At 36.6% G+C, this 27500-nt stretch overlaps 1 protein-coding gene across 1 annotated transcript in view; it reads left to right on the top strand.

Annotated features, from left to right (window-relative positions):
* The window catches only part of LOC135215570 (neural cell adhesion molecule 1-A-like), a 336733-nt gene that overhangs the window by 245254 nt on the left and 63979 nt on the right, over positions 1-27500 (top strand). The gene's annotated exons all lie outside the window — the stretch shown is intronic.

The raw sequence follows: 27500 nt of genomic DNA, 5'->3' as shown, positions 1-27500 counted from the left end.
GATGCAGTTAATGAAAGGAAAGACTCACTACATCCTCTGGGTTCTTCCAATTAGAACTTCAGAGGTTTTAACGAAGATGCAGTGCATCACTATTTATTTATCAGTTTGTTAAATGATCTATTTTTTAATAACTGATCTCCTCTTTCTGTATTTCCCATTACCTTCTCTAACTTTTTTCGAATGAATATCATATTATTTGGAGGCTGGAATTTCAAGTCAGTGGCTTCTGTCGTTGGCTTGTTCCATATGAATACGGTTCATCCTCTGAATACTACTACTACTACCACTACTACTACTATATACTACTACTACTGTTACATAGCTAGCAAACATCTGGAAACTTTCCTGTCCTCAGTTGATAATTTAGTCTTGAACCTCAAGAACAGCCAAGGAAATTGTCGGCTTCATAAGAAATTTCCGATGAAGAAAAAGAAAAAGAAGAAAGAATAAAAGATATTGCTTTGTTGGAGTGAAAAGCTAAACCAGAGGCAACCGATCCAAATAATTCAATTGGGAAAATTGCAATTACAAACATATGAAAATCGGAATGAATTTGGTAACATATTTACGCTCTGCTGATTACATATTATTGGTTTTGTTTGTCCCTTTTGCAACGAATTTCCATCATATTATTCCCGTTCGATATTGATGCAATAAATTAGTCAAATTTGTTGAATGTTGCTGCACATACCGTAATCAGGTTTTGATTAAACGGTCACACTCCTAAAGGATCTCTTTTCTTTTTATCGAAGTTCTGTCAGAGACGTGGAATCCGAAATTGCTTCTACGTATCTCTGAGTAATTCCATTGATTAGTCATTTTTTATCATTCTCGTCATTGATTTGCTTATATACTTCGTCAAGGTGTGTTCAGCGATATTCGTGTTTTTAACTTGCCACAAACAAGGGGACTAGTATATCCGACTAGTTTATCTGAAGTGGGCAGTTATATACGTCTCATTGTTCGGAGTGTGAAGAAGTAATTGATCCTTCATTGTCCGAAAGCAACGATGAAATCCACACATGCTGTTTATGTGCCTTTCAGCAGGTTCATGGAAGAAGGACTTTTATGCGTTTTTTTTTTTTTTTTTTTTTTTTTTTTTTTTTTTTTTTTTTTTTTTTTTTTTTTTTTTTTTTTTTTTTGACGTTTATATCCTGAACATTTGAAGTACGAAAAATTGAAAATGAAAGCCCCACAAGACTTGCAGTTTGGAGTCTGTCGTCAAGTCAATCTTGGAAATTCTGCCTCCACTACCTTTTACTCCTCGTTCTATTAAGGTCAAACCTGAGTGGGCAGGCTGTAAAGCCACTTTCTATTTCTTCTTTGTCGAATCTTGCGTTTGAGCGTTGGGAATCTTTGTGGCAGATCTGTGGTGCACTACTTTTCACTTAGTACATGCGCTATGTGCTTTCAGTACATGTGTTATGTGCTTTCAGTACATGTTATGTGGTTTCAGTATATGTGTTATGTGCTTTCTGTTTAAAATCCTTTTGAGGTATACGAGAATCTGATATTAAGGTCAATTATTTTAACGTGGATCATTAAACTCTACACTTGAGAGAGAGAGAGAGAGAGAGAGAGAGAGAGAGAGAGAGAGAGAGAGAGAGAGAGAGAGAGAGAGAGAGAATTTATGTCATCGTTGTACGGCGAGGGTAGCCAGTGCTGAAAAAATATGTCTGTAAAGGACTGTCATTATTAACGACCACGTAGATTTTTTTATTATGAACTTCATGGACGCAAGCCTAGAATGGTTGCCAGTCCGCATGGAATCGAATGCTCAACCAGCGGCGTAAATCGCTTGATTTTTATGTTGCTAAATGACGGCATTCAATATGAGTAGGCATCAAAGCAGCACGTCAGCTTTAAGGAAGTCATTTTCCTGTATAAGTTGCAGGTGACCTCATTACCCTTTCTCTTCGGCTGACCTGATTCCTCAAAGTTTTCTCATCAGTTTCTTTCTCCTTTCAACCAATCCTGTCTCCTCCGTTCATTACTGACGGTATCCTTTCGTCCCTTTTCACCTAATTTCTCCTCCAGGATTAAATGGAAAGCCGCTGTTTTTTTTTCTAATTCATATCCAGGAAGGCAGAAGGAGAGAGAGAGAGAGGGGAGAGAGAGAGAGAGAGAGAGAGAGAGAGAGAGAGAGAGAGAGAGAGAGAGACGGCCTTCATAATAAATCACCTCTTGAGAGCACAGTGGTCCCTGAGAGGAGACTCGGGATGCCTGCGCAAAATGAATTTGGTTTTCCGTCCCGCATCGCAGTTCTTTTTCTGGGTGAAATCTGGGTTCGAGAGCTGATCCTTTCCATCTTTGGCTCCATTATTCAAATGGTGTCATTCATAGTTAATTCCTAATAAACTAGTGTCGCAGACAACGCTGTTTACTCTTCGCTACATTTGGAGCAAATGGATGACACCCACGCAAACATTGTTCTAGAATTCAGTTCACATTACCAATAAAAGTTATTCATCTGCAAACATCCATTCCTGCTACATGATTAATCCGTAAACATTGACAAGGAAAGTTGCCAAACACCCCCAACGAAATAACACAGTTCAAAACTCGTCATAATTCCAAGTCATTCAACAATCAGTATAGAGTAATGTGTAATGTATAGTCTTATTTTCAGACGTATTCTGTCAAGAGATTTGACCTGATTTTAGAAGTTTTTTCAGAGAAAAGAGCACATTTCCTTATATCTAGCTTTTTTGGACGCGTTTTGATAACTCATTATGTACCGAACTCAACAAATAATTTACACATTTTATGTAAAATACGTGATGATATTACCGGTGTAATACGAGAGTGCATTAATGAAACAAATGTCTTACTCTATAAAGTATTTAATAGACTTTAGCATCTTTTTGGAGGCTGAACTTTTGTGTAGAATGTAACACAATGAAATGAAGACGTAATAGGCTTATTACAAAGAACGAAAAAAAGCACTAAGATTTTCATCAACAAATAGTTTTATGAAAATTATTCTTTTGCTTTTAGGGCGTTTGAAAGTGTCTCCGTTATGGAAGTTTATCCACGATTCAGCCGGTTATTGAATATCTATCCAGGTGTGTGTGTATTTATATATACACATATACATATACATACATAAACACACACACACAGACATATATATATATATACACACACACACAGAGTGTGTGTATGCGAGACGTATTTGGCCGTGCTTCTTTGCATATGTGTAATAATCGAAGTTTTAAATACACAGCGCCTTTTTTATCATGAGTGCAGTGTTCATACATATGAGTAAAATGTAGAAGTTTCCTCCTTCACAAATGAAGGGCAAGTCGAGCGCCCTTCAAAGGTCATACTTTCCTGTAAAAATAGCAATTTTCAAGATTCTCAGCCTTATTTTCTCTCACGTAACTTTACCTTGGAGGAAATATTCAAATACGAATTTTCATAAATGTTAAACATTATACAGAAAGAGGGGATGGGATTAGGAGGAATTAATTGGTAGTCGGAACAACGAAAGGAATAATTAGAATTCGAATAAGCGCATTATGCTTTATTAAGGTGTTTCCTTTTGTCTGATAATTTAAAGATGCAAAGTTCATAATCGCCGTACTGTCACATTCTTGACTAACAGTGACGCGAGAGAGAGAGAGAGAGAGAGAGAGAGAGAGAGAGAGAGAGAGAGAGAGAGAGAGAGAGACTTAAGGATGTTTAGGGGGACCAGAGTAGCAAAGGTTTTACTAGATTTTTAAAGGGGTGCGCATAGCGCAGAGGAGACTGTTTAGGAAACTGCGAAGGGACCGGGCAATAAAATCTGTCAAACGAACAATGAAAGGTCAAGAGAGAGAGAGAGAGAGAGAGAGAGAGAGAGAGAGAGAGAGAGAGAGAGAGCTGTAGTTAACTTTACTTTGTATGAAGAACCATGTTTGTGTCAAGAAAGAATGATCACATCAGCATAAATTCGAAGCAATAGAATCTTCATAGAAACGAACAAGTGAAGGGTAAATAAATAAAAAATCTAATCATAAAAGAGACTCTCAAACCCAAATTGTGGACTAGGAGCCATTCCCATGGTGTTAGGCTAAAGGGGGACCACCAGTCGAGAGGAGCCAAGTTTTCTTATGTACTATATCCCACCCAAGCGGTGAATCTCAACCGCAGAGCATAAAAAGGAAAAGACGCTTTGTAGCCTCTTTGTCCCTTAGCTGTAGAACTAGTACTACTCCCCCTTGCTGGACGGAAAATGTTCATCTTTATCACTAGCTGTACGTAGATGCGATTTCATTTTTTGTTCTTAGAATAAAAGAAAGTATTTATTATTTTCAGATTAGATTGTATAATTCTCAACGTAAGTCTGTTTTAAAATTTTTTTAATTTTTATCACTGTAATTGTAAAGAAAGTGTATATTTTTCAGTATTGATTGTATAGTTCTAAACGTAAGTCTCTTTTCATGATACTGTTATGATGGAATGGATTCAGTAGTCAGCAAATGTCTTGTCTTTATCATTCTCTGTCTCGGTATGTGTGTTAATACAAACTTCTCATCGTGTAAACATAACTGCATGAAGTTTCGCGACATTCATATGAGTTGAAGTCGTCTCGAACTTACTCACACTTCGGAGTCTTTGTATTATACGAGTATGCGTTTTTGTTCTCTCTTTTCCTCTTCATTGCTGGTAGGATTTGTTCCTTCTCCTGTCCTCTGCTCCCTCCATCATTTCGCCTCGAATCTCGTCTCCGATTTCCTGAAAAACGGGATTTTCATAAATAAAATTTCATTTCGCCCTGGAAGCGAAGTCCCTTGAGCTTAATTAATCTAGTATTTTATGCGAAACTGGAACTCGAGTGTGAAGCACTAGTTGTGAAAAAGTGGCTCCCTTGACTTCTTAAGAGATTTCTCCAGTTTTTCTCAAGTCCGTAAAAGAACGGAGGACGAAGGATTGATTAAAAGTGAGATCATTTCCTCCCCCCCCCTCCCCCCAACAAAAGAAAGCCATCCCTCCTGCCAATTATTGCCAAACAAAAAGTCATTATTGCAGTTATCAGCTTGTAGACTGAGTCAATATATCTTTCATATCGAAAGTCTGAAGTGATTGTCGTAATTTGAAAGATTATGCATAAAATTTTTATTGTTATAATGGGTTTTATTGAAAATAATGGCTATTTCATCCGCGTTTATTTTGCATAGAAGATTCTCTATTCTTCCTATTACTGGTTTTTCTTTTGTACTCAAATTGGCATTAAAACGCCAATTGGGGGATTAATGTAAAAAACGTGGCATTTGTCAAATTGAATATATACAAAATGCACAAAACTGGATCTTTTGTATTATATATTCAATTTGACAAATACCACGTTTTTGACATGAATCCCCCATTTGAGTTTTAATAGGCAATTTGAGTACAGAAAAGCCTTAGTAAAAGGAAGAATAGAGAAACCTCTATACAAAATAAACACGGTTGAAATAGCCATTATTTTCAATAAACCGTGTATCAATGAAGGTCTTCTTCCAGCATATATTATTATTATTATTATTGTACGCTGGAAACAGACCTTCTTTCAAACAAGTTTTATTGAAAATAATGGCAGAATTCACAGAATTGATTTTGTACAATATTCTTTCAATTCTCCTTATGATTTTTCTTTCTGGCACGCTGGTATTATAAAGCAGCTGTCCAATGTTCATCGTGCTGTAGGTCGTCAACGGAAATTTCGGGCGGGCTGGTGTTATCAAAAGCAAAACTGGTTATCAGGGACAGGCTGGGGTCGTCAACAGGTATACAGGTGGGTTTCGTAGGTCGGGAACAGGCCGTAGTCGTCAGGGGTCTATCCGGTATTTCTTGTTATTTCTTCTTTTCTGGTTTTCAAGGCGTCTACATGTTTCGGCCACCTCGTTTGGCCATCTTCGGGACGGGATCGCTGAGTGCAATGGTCTGTGTCAGATGTATTCACGCTATTTATTGCATTCGGTTGGCTTGAAGAAACGGGTACCTCACTTTTCATTGGGCAATACCTGTGACGTCACGAGCGATGTCATCAGGGGGCCCGTTGCTGGTTGGCTGTCTTCTTCGTGGGCGGAGCCTCATCCTTATTGGTGATGGTGGAGGTCCCCTCGAAGGGCGTGCTACCAGGTCGTCCTCAGGGCGAGAGCTTGAGCTGCGATCACCCTCAGGGTTACTAGGGACGTCCTCAGGATGAGAGCTAATGCTTCTATCATCCTCAGGATCCCTCTGGTGCGATGGTCGTTGTGGGGCGGTGTCTGCTGCTCTCCTGACGGCGGTGGGGAGGAGGAAGGTCTCCTGTGTGATGTTTAAACTGGGCTTCTCCCTCCCGATGTGCAGCGCTTCTACGGGAAATAATCAGGAATCACGTTTCTCCGACCGACACCAACAAGCAGATCAACTTGATCATATTTTATACAAGTAAAAAAACATGCAGTCTTATTATGAAAAATAACCCCGCACCGTTGCAGGATCCCTTGAAGAGGACGAACGTCATTTACAGATACACGTGCCCAATCCGAGGATGCCTCGGAACTTACATCGGGATGACGTCAATGCGCCTCTCCAAGAGGATCTCCTGTCACGCGCAGGAAGGAGCGGTATTTAATCATGCAAGGACTGCCCATAATAAAAGAATCCGACGCAGCGACATCGTCGGTAACTTCGAGGTTATCGACCAGGCACCCGATCTACGTCGTTTGCGAATCTTAGAAGCGCTGCACATCGGGAGGGAGAAGCCCAGTTTTAAACATACACAGGAGACCTTCCTCCTCCCCACCGCCGTCAGGAGAGCAGCAGACACCGCCCCACAACGACCATCGCACCAGAGGGATCCTGAGGATGATAGAAGCATTAGCTCTCATCCTGAGACGTCCCTAGTAACCCTGAGGGATGACGCAGCTCAAGCTCTCGCCCTGAGGACGACCTGGTAGCACGCCCTTCGAGGGGACCTCCACCATCACCAATAAGGATGAGGCTCCGCCCACGAAGAAGACAGCCAACCAGCAACGGGCCCCCTGATGACATCGCTCGTGACGTCACAGGTATTGCCCAATGAAAAGTGAGGTACCCGTCCTTCAAGCCAACCGAATGCAATAAATAGCGTGAATACATCTGACACAGACCATTGCACTCAGCGATCCCGTCCCGAAGATGGCCAAACGAGGTGGCCGAAACATGTAGACGCCTTGCCAAAAACCAGAAAAGAAGAAAAATAACAAGAAATACCGGATAGACCCCTGACGACTACGGCCTGTTCCCGACCTACGAAACCCACCTGTATACCTGTTGACGACCCCAGCCTGTCCCTGATAACCAGTTTTACTTTTGATAACACCAGCCCGCCCGAAATTTCCGTTGACGACCTACAGCACGATGAACATTGGACAGCTGCTTTATAATACCAGCGTGCCAGAAAGAAAAATCATAAGGAGAATTGAAAGAATATTGTACAAAATCAATTCTGTGAATTCTGCCATTATTTTCAATAAAACATATATTATTATTATTATTATTATTATTATTATTATTATTATTATTATTATTATTATTATTATATGAAGATGAACGAACACTATTTATATGGAACAAGCCTATCAGACTTTGACTTGAAATTCAAGCTTCCAAAGAACAAGGTGTCCATTAGGAAGTCAGAGGAAGTAAGTAAAAATGTGGTGTTCATTACTAAGTGAGGAGAGCGATCATCTCAAGAATCTACTAACTTGTAATACTCAATCTCGACTATTATTATTATTATTATTATTATTATTATTATTATTATTATTATTATTATTATTATATGATAGCATCAGGGAAAAAATGGTTTTACTGTTCTCAGGCATTTCAGCATATTGGATTTCCAAGGCTTACCATTTTACGTCCTGAACGCATTTAAATTCATTGCTTTTCTCCCCTTCTCAATATGTGGATATTGCCATATCAAAGTTTACGAAGTCATTTTAATCTTCCTGAGGCTCTATTTTTCGTATTTTAGTCTATTTTCTGTTTTTTAAATTGTCGTTTTATTTTACTTCTCACCCATCGGACATAAACTTTCTAAATATGTTTTACTCTTATTGTTCACGACGATTATAATTTATTGTTTCCAGGTGGTATTCATTTATGGTAATATTAGTTAATACGCTTCCAGTCCAACTCATGGGAACCAGGATTGCCAGAAATTTACATTCTGACCGGACCTTGCTAACATTATGGCTCTCAGTGACTGATTAATTAACTACTTTATGCAAGCTGGTGTTGCATCTCTCGCGGTATTAAAAATGTTCCAATGAATATCATTTCTAGTTGCAGACTGATAGCGTAAGAAGTGAAGTAAAGCTTTTGTATTTGGTATGGCGATTTGAGCCGTCTTTCCGGACGAACTTACTGCCCCAGCAGTCTTATGCTAATAAGCCCTATCTTAATGGTGCCATCTCTGTAGCTGTGTCGGCAAATTGGGCCCTATAAACAGCAATTTTAAAACCAATGTGTCTAATTACTGATAACATAGAACGGGATTTATCACGTAAGGTTACAAAGTCTTTTCTTTGGTTATATAACGTAACTGTCATTAAATAGAGACTCATAGTAGCATGAGTCTTGAAATGGAGAGACAAACCCAGTTTGGTTGATTCCCGAAAGATCTCTGAAGATATTTATTTTTCGAATTTCTTTACCCATACACAACTGCGCATCTGTTTCTCCATGACTTTCGTTACCATGAAGCTTCAGCAAGAAGCTAAAATATTGCCCTTTATTAATTTCTCTAATTAAATTCTCCAACGTTTGATTTTGAAGGCTTGATTTTATATACCTCCTTGAGGCTTCGCCCGAAGGAAAGGGAACACCTGCATGGTAACACACTTCAAGTCATTTCCTGGGCAGTTTTGAATTTCGGATTCAAAGATGCCTATGCCCAAGTCCGTCTTTTACATGACCGCGATAATCATTTGGTCTTGATCTCCAATAAAGCGTAATAAATGTTTGAAAATAATTGTTACTTTGCCCAGGAAAGGAAGAATGTCGTCTAATTGTTTTTAAATATCCATTTTATGCGTCCTTTATCTTGGATGCCTCGAAGCGATACTATCTAGAATCATTACTGATGTTAGAGAGAAAAAGGTGATCCCCAAAAGCCACTTTATAGGTTGTAACGCGTAGACAACCGGCAGTAAAATCCTCTTCCCCTTCGTGGCATCCAGACGGCCGGACGCGATACAGCGCCATCTTCCACGACATCTTATTGCACTTTAACATCCGCCGGTTGGATTTATCACACTTGACATCAACCACTAAAACATGAAACAAAAAATTATAGGCAGAACGATGCCAGCATCTCATTATGATAAGTAGTTTTTTTTTTTTTTTTTTTTTTTTTTTTTTTAAGAATCTAAGAACACACTTGATAACGGTCGATAATAGTAAAAGTGAGTCATTTCATTCAAGTTTGTAAGTTACGTAAAGTATAAAAAAGGGCCAGTGGAGGGATCGTCTCCTTAATTAGCTACGTTCCTCACCTTGACGTCCGGGAACATGATTGTTACGGGACAACGTTGTTTGTTATGTTTTTGATCAACTAGGCAGATAAAGCTCCAATTATGCTGCAGCTGTTACTAAACAAATTTTGGCAGAGTGGGGTCAGTTAGTTTTCGCGCCATAAAACATGCGGACGTATACCCCGCGTTGATGACTAAATATGCAGATTTAGTTAGTAGATCAAAGAGTTAGAAAGAATTTTATTACCATCATTTGCAATTAATTATAACATAGATTCCCTGTCAATTAAAAACAGCATTGACATCATATTGATGTTTCGATCCCACTACTGCCAGCGCCGTTACAATTTAGAATTCAGTTCACTAAATCTTCTACTCACAAACAAATCAAAAGATGGAGATGAGGTGCCCTGGTGTATAATGCTAAGTCTAATGATCGAAATTTTCACTGCTGGATCAGAACTTATTAGAAAAGCTTTCATTTGTACGCAAGGTGTGTCGGCAAGTCCTTCGTTGACCAGGTCAGTACATACACTGAACTAGGCTTAATTGTTCCCAGTGATTGCCTTTTATAGACTTTTTAATGAACTGATGTTTAATCTTTAGAGGTGGTTTGAATGGATATTCACATCAGCGTATGCCAGGTAGCATTTACACCCAAACAGCCTTCCCAAAACACTCGTAATACTATACACATAACCAAAACCGGGTTTGAATTTTATATTGCTTCTGCTACATTTTAATGCGTGAATGAAATTATTGTTATTATTATTATTAGGGAACAACTGAACATAATAAAAAGCCATACTTCTTAACGGAGAACTCATTCATATAATGCTTTTTCTGTGACAATAATAATAATAATAATAATAATAATAATAATAATAATAATAATAATTATTATTATTATTATTATTATTATTATTATTATTATTATTATTATTATTATTATTATTATTATTACAGAGAAGAACGATATTTTCACTATTTTTAAAACTGAACATAATAAAACGTCATATGTTATTATTATTATTATTATTATTATTATTATTATTATTATTATATTATTATTATTATTATTATTATTATTATTATTATTATTACTGTAGGGAACAACGATATTTTCATAATCTTTACGACTGAACATGATAAAAAGTCATACATCTTGAACGGAGAACTCATTCATATAAAGTTTATCATATGTCATTATTATTACACCATCCCTCTACTTCTCACCCAGGCATTTACCGACTTGCCAACGATTCATTAAACTTCCGAGGAAATCCCTTGGCTGGTATCTTTTCTATCTACGACGACTGCGGCATACTTTTATCAGTAATGTTATTCTGCTTGTTCTTATGTGTGTACGCTCGCGGATTATAGAGATTGCAGGGTGAAAAGTTTTCTTAAAAACACCAGCACTACTCGGACTTTTACTGGAAATAAAGGAAATTGAAGTCCTGCAATGAAACCCTGCTTCGATACAGAAGCCCGCAAAATCCTCAAATAAATATTAAAAGAAAATAAAACTACTGATGGAGCTTTGCAAATAGTAACATCTGGATACCTTACGACGTAAAGCAAAAATTGCATTTATTCATATTCTGTTTAATCTATTAATCGTTGTATTCGTTGACTGTACAGCTTTTGCTAAATGTCATTGGGGACACTGATGTACGTATTTGCTCTCTCTCTCTCTCTCTCTCTCTCTCTCTCTCTCTCTCTCTCTCTCTCTCTCTCTCTCAATAAAGTGTCCGATAGTCAGGCTGCGAGTCTGGCTTTCATTTACACATTTAAATTATACATAGAACTTGGGGAATCAATAAAAGTAAAATAAGTACGAAATAAGCAAGTTTACAGCTATAATTCTATATCACAGGAATTATTAATATGATAATATATATATAAGGAATCATGGTATTAATTACAGTGGGATTCTATAGCACTTGTAACAACGATTACGCTGCATTATATGACGTTTGCAATGAATCTTTTGAGAGCTGGGGAAAAAAATTTCAATTTTCAGCAGCTGTATTTGGAGTTGAGCCGCCTGATTAGTTTGGTTTTGGCAATTTAACTTTCCTCTCGCGTCCTCTGTTAATTGGACGCCACGCAGATTACAAATTGGGCCATCTACCGGTCTTTGTCAACCCATTTTTCTTGTGCGTATTTGGAAAAAATATGAGATACGATTTTATTGTTTATTCGCAAAGCAGGAAACGAGAGAATCCATCGCCATACGAACACGAAGGAAAACTAAAAGTAAACTATACAAAACTAATGATTTGAATATTGTGTTTGGCATTCTCTCATGTTTATTGTAAGTAAGTGAGCTTTGCTCAGCAGTGCCTCACCCTTTGATATTTGTACTTATTTCTGTGTTATGGACATGATTTATACACGCACACACACATAGTGTATATATATATGTGTGTGTGTGTGTGTATAATGTATGTATACGTGTGTATATATATATATATATATATACATATATTTTTATGTATATGATTAATATGCATATATACGTGTATATATATATATATATATATATATATATATATTATATATATATATATATTATATATATATATATTTGGCTGCTGTGTGTATAAAACACGTAAATAAGAGACTTGAACATATCTTGGTCATCTCGGACTATCCCTCTTATAAAATCGCTTTACTAGATCCGGATTCCGTGCATAAAGAACGGGGTAACCATTACAAGATGAAAATGATTTTCTAGTTTTGAGAGTTGAACTCTCCTGTAAACTAAGCTGCCAGTGCCAATAAGTAACTTGTTCTCTGAAGACCCTAGGACATTTACCAATATCTAACCGATGAATAAGTGCGATTTTATTTTCTTGGTCATCGAGTGCCCTCGAACCAGGACCTAAAGAAAAATGTTGTTTTAGATTAAGCTGACCTTGTGCTAGTACGGGCTCTTGCTCATAGAGCAGCCCGTAAAAGTAAGGGAAAATGTACTAATGGTGAAGAAGCTGAGCTTGTTTGTTAATCTTCTTTATCACGGTGATAAATCTGCATACTAAGCATGATCCGCAGCTCGCTTCTTGATTGTTTTTATGTAAGTCGATGTAACTGGCGAAAGTCCTGATGGAATGGAGTTGGGCAACAATTTTAGTCATCAATGCAACTATACAGTCACATCTTTATATTTCCCAGCTATCACAGGACCTTAACCAGTAAGCTTCGCGAGGCGCTGAAGAGCAAGAGTCCGTGCCAGCTCAAGGCTGGATCAATCTAGATCGATCAGTAGGATTGATGCCGAATCTAAATGCCATACCTGCACTCGAACGTGATAAGTACGTACTACATCAGAGTCTGTATCAACCTGTTTTGGCAGTCCAGTGGAGAGCGAGCACTCGCTAGCGTCCGTGGTCCGAGTCCAACTGTTACTGGTGGCTATCGGTTATCAACCATAATTCTCCTTCTGTACTGCTTCCGAGGTAGAGCGAATTTGATATTAAATTGATTTTGTCGTTTAATGCTTATATATATATATATATATATATATATATATATATATATATATATATATATATATATATATATATATATATATATATATATATATATATATATATATGTATGTATAAAATATTAGTTCACGTATACATTTCACCGTATTTATTATATTCAGCAAAATTTGTTTCATTTGCCATAACTGTTACTGAACCTGTTCAGTCGTCAACAACAATAAAAAAAGAGTTGAATATCGGTATCCACGTCTTTCCAATTTACATTCAGTATCTAGGTTGAGACGAGCTTTTTAATGGAACTCCCCCGACCCTTTCTGATTTGTCAGCAAGTGAAAACATGAAAACAATTTAGTGCGACACGACAGTGAGTCTTCTTGGTAAAATTCAAGCACAATAAAACGACGATAATTGGGAGGGCAAGAGAATATATTGGGTGATATAAGTCAGGACGGGATTTCCGAAAGTTTACGAATACAAGGCTGGCAGGGAGAGCACTCCCTGAACGCTGTAGTATATATCTTCTCGGGATGAGTGCCAGTGAAAGCATAAAATTTCACTTCTTCACTCAGTTTCTTGTGAAGATGGCACTTCTTTGTGGCCCCTGATTGCACTTCAGCTTCGTTTGGAAGGCGGAAGGCGTATGTTCCATTCCAATTAATTCCATAGGATTATGTTCTACTTACTGCTACATCCATTTAAAATGTTAAGCTACATTTTCTTCTATGGCAGAGACTCAGAATTTGACGCAGACTCAAAACGTAATATATATATATATATTATATATATATATATATATATATATATATAATTTGAGAGATTCAGCCCATACTATCAACTGAAGTGAAGCTAGGTCCATAGTTCCGTGAAACAACAAAGTTAGAAGAAACATCATTGATTCTTCTGTTATTAAGTCAATGATGATTACCGTTTTAAACTTAAAACTTGGACTGTTTCAACTTGATGATTTTATAATGAAAAAGGTTGTCGATAAATATAAGCAAAGAAATGAGTATTTACATTTATACACGTTTCTGTTTGTCTGTGTGAAGTTTGAATGTTGCAACAGTTTTTGACCGAATTGTCAATGATTATTTTTGTTTCTTACCACCCTTCGACGTTTAATCATCTAATGGATCTTGTTCCTTGCATTTCCTTTTACCATTCTTCTTAACTTTGTCAGTGTTTACAAACTTGAAGTCGCTCGGTGAACTTCTGCTTGTCATTGTCTTGTGGCATTGGTTTATTCTGAATTCTCATGTATAATGGGATTTTCTAGGTACACACACCACACACACACACACACACACACACACACACACACAACACAACACACATATATATATATATATATATATATATATATATATATATATATATATATATGAATGATAAATATTTTGAATCTCTATGTTTTCAGTCATTTTTGATGTTAATAATTTGGTAATGAGATTCCAAATGATGTTTTTTGCTACTAATATGAAATTCATTGTAAAAACTGATACAAATGTTATCTGTTGGGTTTCTTCTCGCTGCAATTTTTTATTTTGGTTCACGAGCTTAATTCCGTAATGGAATCAAGACAAGAACTTCTTGAAAGTTGAATACAATTTTGATTATAAAAAAATATGATGAATTTGCCATTTATATACTTGGTTTAAATGCCAAATAAAAAAATGAGCAAAGAACATGAAGATAAAGAAAATACTTCATAAAATTAGCCAGTCAAAACAGAGATAGCTAACCAAACTTAATGATATGACTACAGCAGCATAAATTTGAATGCCCAAAAACTAACGCTCTGTGGATATAGTGACAAATGGACGGGTGGCTGACATATGTCGATCTCTTGTGATGCGATGATTCGTTTTTTACTTTATGTGATAAATTGTCATCCTTTTCACTATGCCTTGATCATGGTAAAGTTTACGTAGGCTACTCTGCAGAAAAAAAGTTTTCGTTGTAATACCGCTATAGTAATTTTATGAAGCAGGAGCGAGAGAGATAAGAACCAGTTACCATGTTAGTTTTTTTTTCATTTTTATTCTATTCTATTTTTGTTGTTTTAACCTAAAGAGTGCTTACGAGTATAAGATAAGAGCATCTCCATGTTCAGGACTCTTCATGTGTGCAGCATCCTATCTATTATCACTATCTAGGATCTTGCTGATGGTATCAACAGCGGGAACATCCGTGTACCAGCTAATTATCGTATTCATGAGGTCAGCAAGTACAGCAGACGATCAAGGCTAAAGGCATCTTTTTGCATAGCTTATCGGCATCTTGTTCAGTACCTGGGATTTGGATTATGTAGGTGACGGTATTAGGAATCTCCTAATTGGCAGTTCTCGAAACCATAATCTGATAAGACAAGTGGAAATTGAACATCAGCTGAACCCCGGATTTATTAGGTTATTTTCCAGTTATTTACTCGGAGTTTCATCACTGCTGATATATTTAACAACCAGATTAATTGCGGCTTAACTTTTTCTACGTAGTACTTACAGATCACGTCTGCACATAAGAAAAAGGTTAAGAATCACTGCTATAGGAATGTAACGTTATTGCGAATAATACTTTCGATTAGATATAAAAATTACCAAAATCTTCAAGACACGCTATTTATTAGTATAATAAACATTTGTTTTCTAACAGATATTTGTTTGGAAATTACGAAAGACGAAAAGAAAATAACGTCGAAATATTCATTTTTGGGATCGTTTTCGTGAAACAGCGTCGGTGAATTGATTTTATTGCCCGAGCACCGCATCTCCTACAAAATCTAAACAGTACTTTTTTCTGGTATCGAAGACAATTAATTGAGAAATGTTATTTTATACTTGCCTCCTTCAAGCCTCCTTAAGGTGAATCAGTGGGATTGAAGGAAGCAAGTATAAAATAGCATTTCTCAATGAATTGTCTTGACACTAAAAAAAAAAAAAAAAAAAAAAAATATTTGTTTTGATTTTGTAGGAGATGCGTTGCTTGGGCAATAAAATCAATTCACCAACGCTTTTTCGTGAAAACGATCCCAAAAATGAATATTTCGAACTAATTTTATTTTCGAATTCCGTAATATCCGAACTAATATCTGTTAGAAAACAAATGTTTATTATACTGATGAATAGCGTGTCTTGAAGTTGTTGGTAATTTTTATATCTAATCGAAAGTATTATTCTCAATAACATTACATTCCTATAGATCAGTGGTTCATAACCTTTTTCAATGTATGCACACGTTTCAAATCAGCAGTCAGTTTTCGCACCCCCTTAATTTCTGAAATAAAAAAAAGCCAAAATACAAAGTTGATATGATGTGTATTGATAACAAAACCACCTTTTTTAAATGTTAATTCACAAAGCTTACAATTAGGCTCAGGTTTATCTATAGCTTAGAGCACTTCTGTAGAAATAATGATAATAATAATAATAATAATAATAATAATAATAATAATAATAATAATAATAATAATAATAATAACAATACACAAAGCACTACACCCAAGAGCAAATACGGACAGACTATACATAACACGAAAGGAAGGAGGGAGAGGGCTACTAAGTATAGAGGACTGCGTCAACATCGAAAACAGAGCACTGGGGAGGCAATATCTGAAAACCAGTGAAGACGAGTGGCTAAAGAGTGCATGGGAAGAAGGACTAATAAAAGCAGACGAAGACCAGAAAATATACAGAGACAGGAGAAAGACAGAAAGAAACAGAGGAACTGGCACAACAAACCAATGCATGGACAATACATGAGACAGACTAAAGAACTAGCCAGCGATGACAATTGGCAATGGCTACAGAGGGGAGAGCTAAAGAAGGAAACTGAAGGAATGATAACAGCGGCACAAGATCAGGCCCTAAGAACCAGATATGTTCAAAGTACGATAGACGGAAATAACATCTCTCCCATATGTAGGAAGTGCAATACGAAAAGTGAAACCATAAACCACATAGCAAGTGAATGCCCGGCACTTGCACAGAACCAGTACAAAAAGAGGCATGATTCAGTGGCAAAAGCCCTCCACTGGAGCCTGTGCAAGAAACATCAGCTACCTTGCAGTAATAAGTGGTACGAGCACCAACCTGAAGGAGTGATAGAAAACGAATCAGGCGAAGATCCTCTGGACTATGGTATCAGAACGGATAGGGTGATACGTGCAAACAGACCAGATGTGACGTTGATTGACAAAGTCAAGAAGAAAGTATCACTCATTGATGTCGCAATACCATGGGACACCAGAGTTGAAGAGAAAGAGAGGGAAAAATTGGATAAGTATCAAGATCTGAAATAGAAATAAGAAGGATATGGGATATGCCAGTGGAAATCGTACCCATAATCATAGGAGCACTAGGCACGATCCCAAGATCCCTGAAAAGGAATCTAGAAAAACTAGAGGTGGAAGTAGCTCCAGGGCTCATGCAGAAGAGTGTGATCCTAGAAACGGCACACATAGTAAGAAGAGTGATGGACTCCTAAGGAGGCAGGATGCAACCCGGAACCCCACACTATAAATACCACCCAGTCGAATTGGAGGACTGTGATAGAGTAAAAAAAAAAAAAAAAAAAAAATAACAATAATAATAATAATAATAATAATTATAATGTGATGGATCCCTAAGGAGGCAGGATGCAACCCGGAACCCCACACTGTAAAACCACCTAGTCGAATAAGATGACTGTGATAGACCAAAATAATTGTAATAATAATGATTAACATTAATATGATCAGTATTTGTCTTATGTTATTTATTTATTTTTTTGTAGAAAACAATAACATGAGTATATAAAAATATATTATGCTTGAATTATTCATAGGCACCCTCGCACCCTTCACGAACCGGTTTCGATCAACCCTGGTTAAGAACCACTGCTGTAGATAAAGCCAAAATATCTCTGCTCAGGAATATCTATGAAATAAGTAAATCTTACGTTAAAGTTTTGAAAATTACTTTTCTAAAAGAAACGATAAATTTGCCTTTGAATGCATAGCCTTCATTGAATGTCGGCCATTTGAATATTTTTTTTTTTTTTATGCGAAGAAAACAAAGGAAAAGCAAAAATCTTTCTGCACTGTACATTAAAGAGAAAAAAGTTCCTTCATGTTATTCATATTAGGAATATTTGTGCGCTTTATCAACTTATATTTTCTTGTCGCATGTTTTTTTTTCATTTTATTCTTACGTAATTGAGAGCGAAGGAAGAAAGGCGAACGAGAGAAAGAACACGGAAAAAAAAATCAGAATTCTGCAAAAGGCGTTTCCTTTCCCATAAAACTCAAATCTCAGTAACATTGATTCGAAATGGTTCTCTCATAAATAGTCTCAAGCGGACAGCTACCAAGAGAAAATGACTAAGGAAAAAAGCGCAATTGCAAAAAGTATACCCGAATAATTAAATAAAACGAATGACAAACAAAGACCTGATATCCGTTCTTCCGTATTTTTCTCCAACGACATAGCCGGTCAAATTGCTGGCTTCACCCAAAGGAAAAAACAAGTGAGATTACCACGCAAGGCAAACCACGTCGATAACTTGCATACAAATGAAGACGAGATACCCGAGTTGCCGTGCGAGAAGACGCCACAGGACGTCGAGGAAAAACAAGTCTAGACGGGTATTTGTGACAGATGGACTGCGTGTCCGTCAGCGAATGGTGTGTTTCTGTCACTGAGTTGGTTGCGTATAATTATTTGTTAACTAGTGGGCGTATATCACTGATAGACGTGCGTACGGTAAGTGTAGTAAGTTTCTCTGACTGGGATGTCGACAGGTTTGTAATCTCCCAGGAAGATGCGGCCATTGATAATGTTCTGTCTGTTTTTTTTTTCTTTTACATTCGCTTGCGAAATCCCTTCAGAAAAATAAACCAGTTTCTTGGGGAACCCAAGTTTACCTTGATTAGAAGTAAAACGGACATTAATGGCAACAATCAACTTTTTCAGATAGTCGTAACTATCGAACTCATTAAGTATGTCATGTATATTATGTATACTGTATATATATATATATATATATATATATATATATATATATGCGTATATGCATACATTTATATTTTATGATGTGTGTATACATTACATGCACAGATACGCATATGTCTCTCTCTCTCTCTCTCTCTCTCTCTCTCTCTCTCTCTCTCTCTCTATATATATATATATATATATATATATATATATATATATATAATATATATATATATATATGGGTGTGTGTGTGTGTGTGTGCTGGAATAAAAGAAGTAATCTTCATAGATTCCATAAATGGAACACTACCTAAGGAGTGTTACAAATATAATTCCCCCCCCTCCCCCCCCCCCCCAAAAAAAAAAAAAAAAAAAAAAAAAAGGAGGGAACGTTTGTTTTACATGTCGCTGCAGAGTAGCATAAAAACAACAAATACTGTCTATAGTGTTGAAGAAGAAGCCTATGTTGTTTTCTCCCGCGCGGTTCCGGAGGAAAGACTAAAATCCCGAAAGATTGGATGAAAAAAAGCTTCCGTGGTTTCAAAGCTCTTCAAACAGACAAAGTAATAGTCATCAGCAGAGTGACTCAAGATGGTTAATGTCATTTATATTGTGGTTATTTCGAAGATATATTCAAAAATAGATTCTGTGTTGAAAGTGGATTCCAATATACATGTCACAGCATTTTATAATTTACTCCTCTTGCCTTCTTCCAAAGACAAGTCAATCCGATGTATACTTTTTTCAATTTATTTTTTATTTTTATTTTGAACGAAAAAAGGTTTTGAGGTGAAAAAGGACGTGGTTTCATTGCGTTCATGCACGCGTGCATGCACTAGAAGTTTATATGACTTTGCCCTAATGAAAAAACCATGAAAGAAAAAACGTGAGGCACATCGCCTGCAGAGTTTACAACTGGCACTGGAATCCTCCTGGTTGTGTACCTTCTCTCCAGTTTGCTGTGGTTATGGAAGATCAGATACGAACGCCGAATTTGGCTTTCCTTTGTACGTCGTTTTTATGCCGTCGTCGTAATTGGCTTCCCCCATAGTGTTTAATATATTCATGGAGCACGAATACGAGAGATATCCATGCAGATGGTTGCTCTCTTCATATCCACGAGTATGCCACAGAGAGAGAGAGAGAGAGAGAGAGAGAGAGAGAGAGAGAGAGAGAGAGAGAGAGAGAGAGAGAGTGTCTTAGTGTTACCACATTGAAAAGACACCGTACTCCGTTTTGATTCTGATCATGCTCGTGTATTTGGTCCTTCGATCGCTGTGCTTCCTGTCTCCTCCAGAAATTCTTACTCCGCTCGGCCATTGCAGCTCCTTCCTCCCCCGACGTCTTCTCCCATTTCCACTCCTCTTCCCTTTTCCTCCTTATCCACAGCCTCCTATTTCCTCCCACTTTCTTTCCAAATTGCAGACAGCGATGGCACCTGCATTGCCTCGCTGCCACAGCGGCGTTGCCTTCATGCGTGACCAATCTTCTCATTTTCTGTCGTAATAGGAAAACGTTTTCTTCCAGGAAGAAAACAATTACCGTAGCGAAATCTGTCTCATAGGAAAGAACGTTTGCTGTAAGATTTCATTTTCAACTTTGGGGAAAGTTTCTCGTGCGCTGATTATTCGCTTATGTAAATAGAATGAAAACTGGTGAAACGATGCTGATTTTACGCGGCGCGCTAAATATTCCACGAACATTTTCCAGTTGTTTGAATTTACCTGGGGGGCACTTCTGTTCTCATAAGGGATATGAAAGATGCTCTCATTGCAACCTGATAAAAAAAAGGTCCTGTATTTTTTTCTGATATTGTCCAAATTGCAAATTCATAAAAATTCTAAGTTCGGTGTTGTAGGTACTTCTTCAAAACCAGTGATTTCTAAATGTCCCCATATGGGCTCAGTGAGTGCCAGAAGGAAAAGGACCCAAGTGAACTGGGGTTCATAAAATCATATTAAATTTCTCAAGTTTACAGTCACAGTGTTAAAACAGTATCTAGTTCTGTTTTCAAGGTTTCCCAAGGATCTCTCTCAGTTGTACATCTTCATCACTGACGAATATTCTCATAGTATTACTGATAAATATTTAAAAAATGCCAAAATCATCACTATTTTTGTCGTCAGTCATGATTAGAGATCATTGTGACCTTTCGTAACTTATGCGCATTATCTCGCATTCCATCCGTTCACAAAAGTTAAACGTAACCAAGGTCTGTGGTGGGAAAAACCTATCATTGTTTATTTTCGAGAAAAATCCGCAGAAATCCTCTAATCTTGAATAAACAAGTTATGTAGTTTGAGCGGTGTAACGATACAAATCACTTATGATTGTAATCGCATTTTTTACTCTCTCTCTCTCTCTCTCTCTCTCTCTCTCTCTCTCTCTCTCTCTCTCTCTCTCTCTCTCTCTCTCTCTCTCTCCTTGAATCCTTAACTACAGATCGTAGAATAAATAAATTAGATTACCCTACAACGCAAGTCATGCCTATTTCATGCATACCCAAGACAGGAGATCAGGGTTGCTATGGGAGATTACACAATCTCTCGAAGTGATGCCGAGGAAGAACAGGTCTAGATTGGTATTTGTGAACGAAGGACAACGTGAACATAGTAAATGGTTTGTTTATCTCATTATGGCTGATTGACAGTTCGACATCAGTGCTGGAAGTGCAATCAGTGTTGGTAATTAGCCTCTGCAGATGTGATTGTTTCTCTGGCTTATAGGAAACCCAGAGATTATAATTTGTAGTTTTTATTCTTTGACTCTAAATTCTTTTTCCCGTAGAAAACGTTTTTTTTTCTCTCTCTCTCTCTCATTTTACGACTCCGTGTTTACCCACTTCTTTATCCACCTCTCCCGTTCACAGTCCTTCATCTTCAGTCTCCTCTGTGTCTGCAGCATACTATTATATTCCTCAGTTATCAGTTGCATTCACAGCAATATCCCCTATTATATTGTTATTCAGAAGATGAACAAGCGCCTCAATGGCGTGGTTTGTATGGTGTTGGCGTTCCACCTCGGTGGTCGCGGGTTCGATTCTCGGCCATTCCATTGAGGAGTGAGAGATGTGTATTCCTGGTGATAGAAGTTCACTCTCGACGTGGTTCGGAAGTCACGTAAAGCCGTTGGTCCCGTTGGTTCCATGCAACGTAAAAGCACCATACAAACAAACAAACTAACAAACAGAAGATGAACCCTACTCATATGGAATAATCCCACACGGCCATTGCCTCGAAAATCAAATGTCCAAATGATCTGGTGCTCATTAGGTAAAAGGAAATACAGAAAAAGAGCTCGAACTTATTAGAAACATTAGATTAACAAATGAATAAATCGACAAAAATGTATTAAAATGCAAAGGAGAATGACATTAATGTAGTAATGTATTGCAACTTCGCTTGAGCTTTTGAAATTCCGATTGCATGACATCCTGTGGGAGACTGTTCCACAGTCCAACGGTGTGGGGAATAAAGATCCTCTGGAACGGAGAAGTTCAACAACGCGGCACATTTACTGCTTATTGGTGGTGCTCATTTCGGTTTCCACGACAATGTTGTCGTTTCGTGGCTCACCTTCATAACCAGTCTTTTTGTTTTATTTATTTTTTTATATTTTTCATGATAGGGATATATTTCCTTTTAGTAAAAATGAAATGGTTGCTTGTGGTGAAATCCCTCTAAGTTTTTTTTTATATATTTGATAAAACCATAAATGCCCGGCGCCAGAATTATATATTTTTTCTTTAACAGATTAAATTTCCTCATGAGAAAATTTCCTCCAAATTTAGAATTTTTAGTTATTTATGTATTTGTAACATCTTAATGACAATCCTCATTATTAAAAAAAATAACGCGTTGTTCTAATGGGACCAGCATCATCTCCAACATCTGATAAACAACTTACAGAGTAGATACAGCCCTTAAGCTCAGCCAAAGGGAGAATATTCCCTTTTTATGTCAAAGACAAACAAAAAAATCTAACCACAGTTAATAAAGAATGAGGTTCTTGTCAGAGAATGTATCTAATTCGAGCTGAATTTGCTTCTTGATATACCTTTCATATCTTCACTTTCTTTCTATCTGTTTGTCTCTCTGCCTTTATTTTTATAAAGGAAATGAACAAAACAAATTGGAATTCCGCTCAATACATTTTCTTTCCTCCAGGACTTCAGTATTTTGTGTGATAACTTTCTCTTTAACTATTTAAACTTGTGATTGTGTGTGTGTATATATATATATATATATATATATATATATATATATATATATATATAAAATATTCATTTATTTACATATATAATGTTCGTTTTTTTAATTTCACGTATTTAAAGAACTTAACATTTACTTATCAATAAAATAAAACGTCGTGAAACAAAAATGTAATCAGCACATTGGAAATTATATCAATTTGTCTAATATTTGTTTTGATAGTAATTCATAAGAAAACCTCGGTCATCTCTCCCCCGATTCCTATGAAAAATGCTTTCTCTTGTATATACGTCGAACAATAAATCAGATATATATATATATATATATATATATATATATGTATAAAAAATAGAATAAAATTGTATCTGACATTTCTCCTTTCATCTCAGTGCTACAGTCGATTAGATTGTTGGCTTCACCAAAAGGAAAAACAAATACGAAAACGATGCATGATAAGGCAAGTCGATTGCATGCATACGAATGTGGACTAGATATCCGGGTTGCTATGGGAGATGGCATCAAAGAGACGGCGTAAAATGAAAAGTTTGTAAACAAAATACTTTTAAAGATGTTGTCTGCTGAAGACATAGACGAAAAATAAATCTTGACTTGCATTTGTGGCTGATGAGCTGCTTGTAAATCTTTGACTCGTGTGTTATGCCACTGATTTGTTTGTGTATATCACTTATTGAGGGTTATCATTCAATGTTGCGAGAGCACACGGTATTCAAGGTCAGTTTCTCTTCATGCAATCATTTCTGAGACCCAGTGAAAGGGATAAAACCTTCTAGGAAAATTTGGCTGTGGATAGTTACCCCTTTTATCAAATCAATTCGTTTTTCTGAGAATAAAAGCTGTTTGAAACTCGGTTTAATTTGAATAGAAATAAAAACAATCAAACATGTTTGCAGGCAACACAAAATAAATTCAACATATTAGTTTGAAAATCGAAGCGTCTTTCATAATCTAGTAGGTGTTATTCAGTAAGGCTAACCAATATTTTCCCTTTATTTCCTTACATTAGAAGCATCATCTGCAGTCTTTACTGGGTCGTGAACACGGTTTTGTGAATGTTCCCATCATTCAGTCATTTGTATTGTAAATATTATGATATTTACAAATATGATATATACAATACAGTCACAAAGACGTGCTCACAACCCAGTAAAGATTGCAGATGATTCTTCCAAAGTAAGGGAATGAAGTAAAAATATTCGTTAGCTTTACTGAATAATACCAACCTCGTATGTTCACAATTTACTTCGAAAGGAAGACTTTCGTTCACATCCGGGGATTATATATTTATTTCCTGTTTGGATATACCTTAGAAGTGTTTGGAAAATTGTTATAATGTAACGGTATTGTGTCACGAGAGATGCTCAGGCTTATTTTAAAATTTATTCTAAAGTTCCAGAATTTATACGAATGTATGAGCAGTCAGCATCTTTTAAAGCATTTTGTCTTACAAGCTTTTCATTTCTCACTGTTTCCTGTATGACAACACCCACCTCTACACAGTCATTGTAAATTCATCAATCATTTGATATGAAAGAACTAAATGGGATGGAGATCAGGTTTTTATTCGCCTACCGATGAATCAGAGGGGAAGGTGCATTCATGAAAACATTGACATGGGAGTGAAAGTGAAAAATATGATATTTCGTTCGATTTAACATTAGATGTTTTTAAGGAATTCAAACGTCGCGAAAGAGGTAGAGCAAAGAAGTTAATCGCTTGCCTTTATATCGTAGCCATCTTGATGATGCTGAAAAATACGATGCTGCAGTCAGCCCTTTTTTTTTTTTTTTTTTAACTGTAATTCAATACAGTACAGATTTTGTAAAAGTTTCCCTCATATGCAAAGAAGGGTTTTGAAAAGAAAAATGGCCAGTTTAATTGTGTTCATATACATATGTTACTTGAAACTACACAGAATGACATTTAATATCTGTCAAAGATACACCCAATTTAATTGCTAACTTCACCAAAATGAAAAACACGCGTGACTACCACGCCAAATAAGCCAGGTCGATGGAGGAATGCGTACGAATGAAGACGAGTTATTCCGCAGCTGTGGGAGATGACACAGACTCGCTGAAAGATATCAAGGGAAAATAATTCTGGATGTGAGCTCATGGCTGATGGATGGTATGCATGTACATCTGTAAAGAGTGTGTTGATGATGTTAATTTGCTTTTGTTTATAACTGACTGGGGACTACATGTTATTCTTAGAACTGCAGACGTTATTCAAAATCAATTTCTCTTGTGTTCAGGTCATTCTCAGACTTTAAAGTTCTCAGACTTTAAAGTTCTCAGACTTTAAAGTCAGGTTTATAAACCCCAAGGAAGATGTGACCATTCATGACGATTAAATAAAAAAAATGAATTAGTTTATAATGAAGTGTAAAAGAACTTACGTGAAAACTCACAACAGTACAAGTTCAACACTAACCCTGATATTCTGATTCCTCTCGTTACAAACTAACAGGTAATATTAAATTAAGAAAAATTATCATCTTTTTTGTATGTTCAAGCGCAATTTTTAGTTGGTGTTGAGTGTGTTTTGTGAATGTTATAGTATTTGCCATTTGCACTGTTATTTTCATTGTAATTAGGAATAACATTCTGTCGGAATCGAGATTTCCTCTTTTTTTTTTTTTTTTTTTTTTTTTTTTTTTTTTTTTTTTTTGTCTGTTACGCTTCCGCTGTGATCAGAAAAAGAAAATGTTCGAAAGTAAGCAGATGGTAACACAAAATATGAGAATCGGAAAAATATCCATGAAATACAATGCAATTCCCATGTCAAAAAATATGAGAGCAAATGGGAATTCTTACACTACTTGACCTGGCGCAAAAAGTCTAGGTGAATGAAATATCAAAAGATTGGATCTTACAGCTTTTTTCAGTTGAACCGGTGACAATGCAGAAGGCATTCAACCGTCATTTGATATGAAACAATAAATACTGTGTAAATTGCTTTTTAAAATTTCTTGGTATTTGGCATGTAAGGAATATGTACCTCTTAGAGAATAGTTCAATAATGTTATTAAATGAAAGTTTTTATTCTCCAGGAACTTCAATGAAAACCCCCTTTCAAGGAATCTGTATATATTTTCTTGAAAGAAAGGAAAGAAACGAATCCCTCGTAGATATCAGGTAGAGAATAAAAACATCTCATGTCCTATGAAGCGGCGTCATTTCAAAGATATTTAGTAATATTTGTTGTCAAACAAGAAATTCTTTATTTTGCAGAATCTTAGACTTATAGTTTTTCATGCCCTTTCTTCAGAGGAATGGAATGATGATGCACAAAGTATTTTAAATTTTTTTAATTGGTATTCATGCATCTATATGCTCAAGATTTATATCACTCGGATAAAAAAAAGAAGGTTGGGGACGGCGGGAGAGAGAGCCAAATGAACCTATAGCCGTTATACTTTTAGTTTCTGTAAAAGAAAACTATTGTGCCGTGTCCATCCGTCCGTCCATCCTCCCTTAGATCTAAAATCTGCTGAGGCTAGAGGGCTGCAAATTGGTATTTTGATCATCCTCCCTCCAATTGTCAACCATACTAAATTGCAACGCTCTCACCCCAGTAGTTTTTTCCATTCAAGGTTAAAGTTAGCCATGGATCGTCCATCTGGTTGCACTTATGGGATGAATGAGACGCGTTCTCACTTTACCGTATCTGGTGAGCGACTGAAAGACTACCAGTAACCAGTCAGAGCTGTTGGTTTTATACAGCGTTATTCGTTGTACAGAAAACTCTAATGCGCCGAAGAAACTTCGACGCATTTTTTAGTTGTTTAATCAAATAAATGGATTAATGGCAACTAGATTTTTATGATTACGCTTAATTTTGAGGAAAAACAGATATTTTGGGTTGTCCACATTTTGCTTTTAATTTGTTCATGGTGCCCGATTAAGGGAAATATTTTTCTTTCTCTCTCTCATTCTCTCTCTCTCTCTTTTTCTCTCACTCACTCTCTCTCTCTCGTCTCTCTCCCCTTCATCACTCCTTCTCTCTCTCTCTCCTTTCTCTCTCTCTTCTCTCTCTCTCTTGATCGATCGATCGATCGATCGATCGATCGATTTGAGAGAGAGAGAGAGAGAGAGAGAGAGAGAGAGAGAGAGAGATGTATTGGCACGTATACTCTTGGTGAAAATAAAATATTTTTCATTTTCATTGTCAGAATGAAAATAACTACTTGAGGTGGAGTCTTTCGTCATCTGAGTACTGCAACGCTCGTTCCTCTTTCGCTTCGACTCCTCATTTCCCTCCGCTTTTAAACTTGTCCCTTATTCCTTTGCATTTGTATTCAGTGTCGTATCCTCCATCGCCTTAGCCGCTC

This window comes from Macrobrachium nipponense, chromosome 5 (genome assembly GCF_015104395.2).
Source record: "Macrobrachium nipponense isolate FS-2020 chromosome 5, ASM1510439v2, whole genome shotgun sequence".
NCBI classification, from domain to species: domain Eukaryota; kingdom Metazoa; phylum Arthropoda; class Malacostraca; order Decapoda; family Palaemonidae; genus Macrobrachium; species Macrobrachium nipponense.
This window is presented reverse-complemented; position numbering and strand designations above follow the sequence as displayed.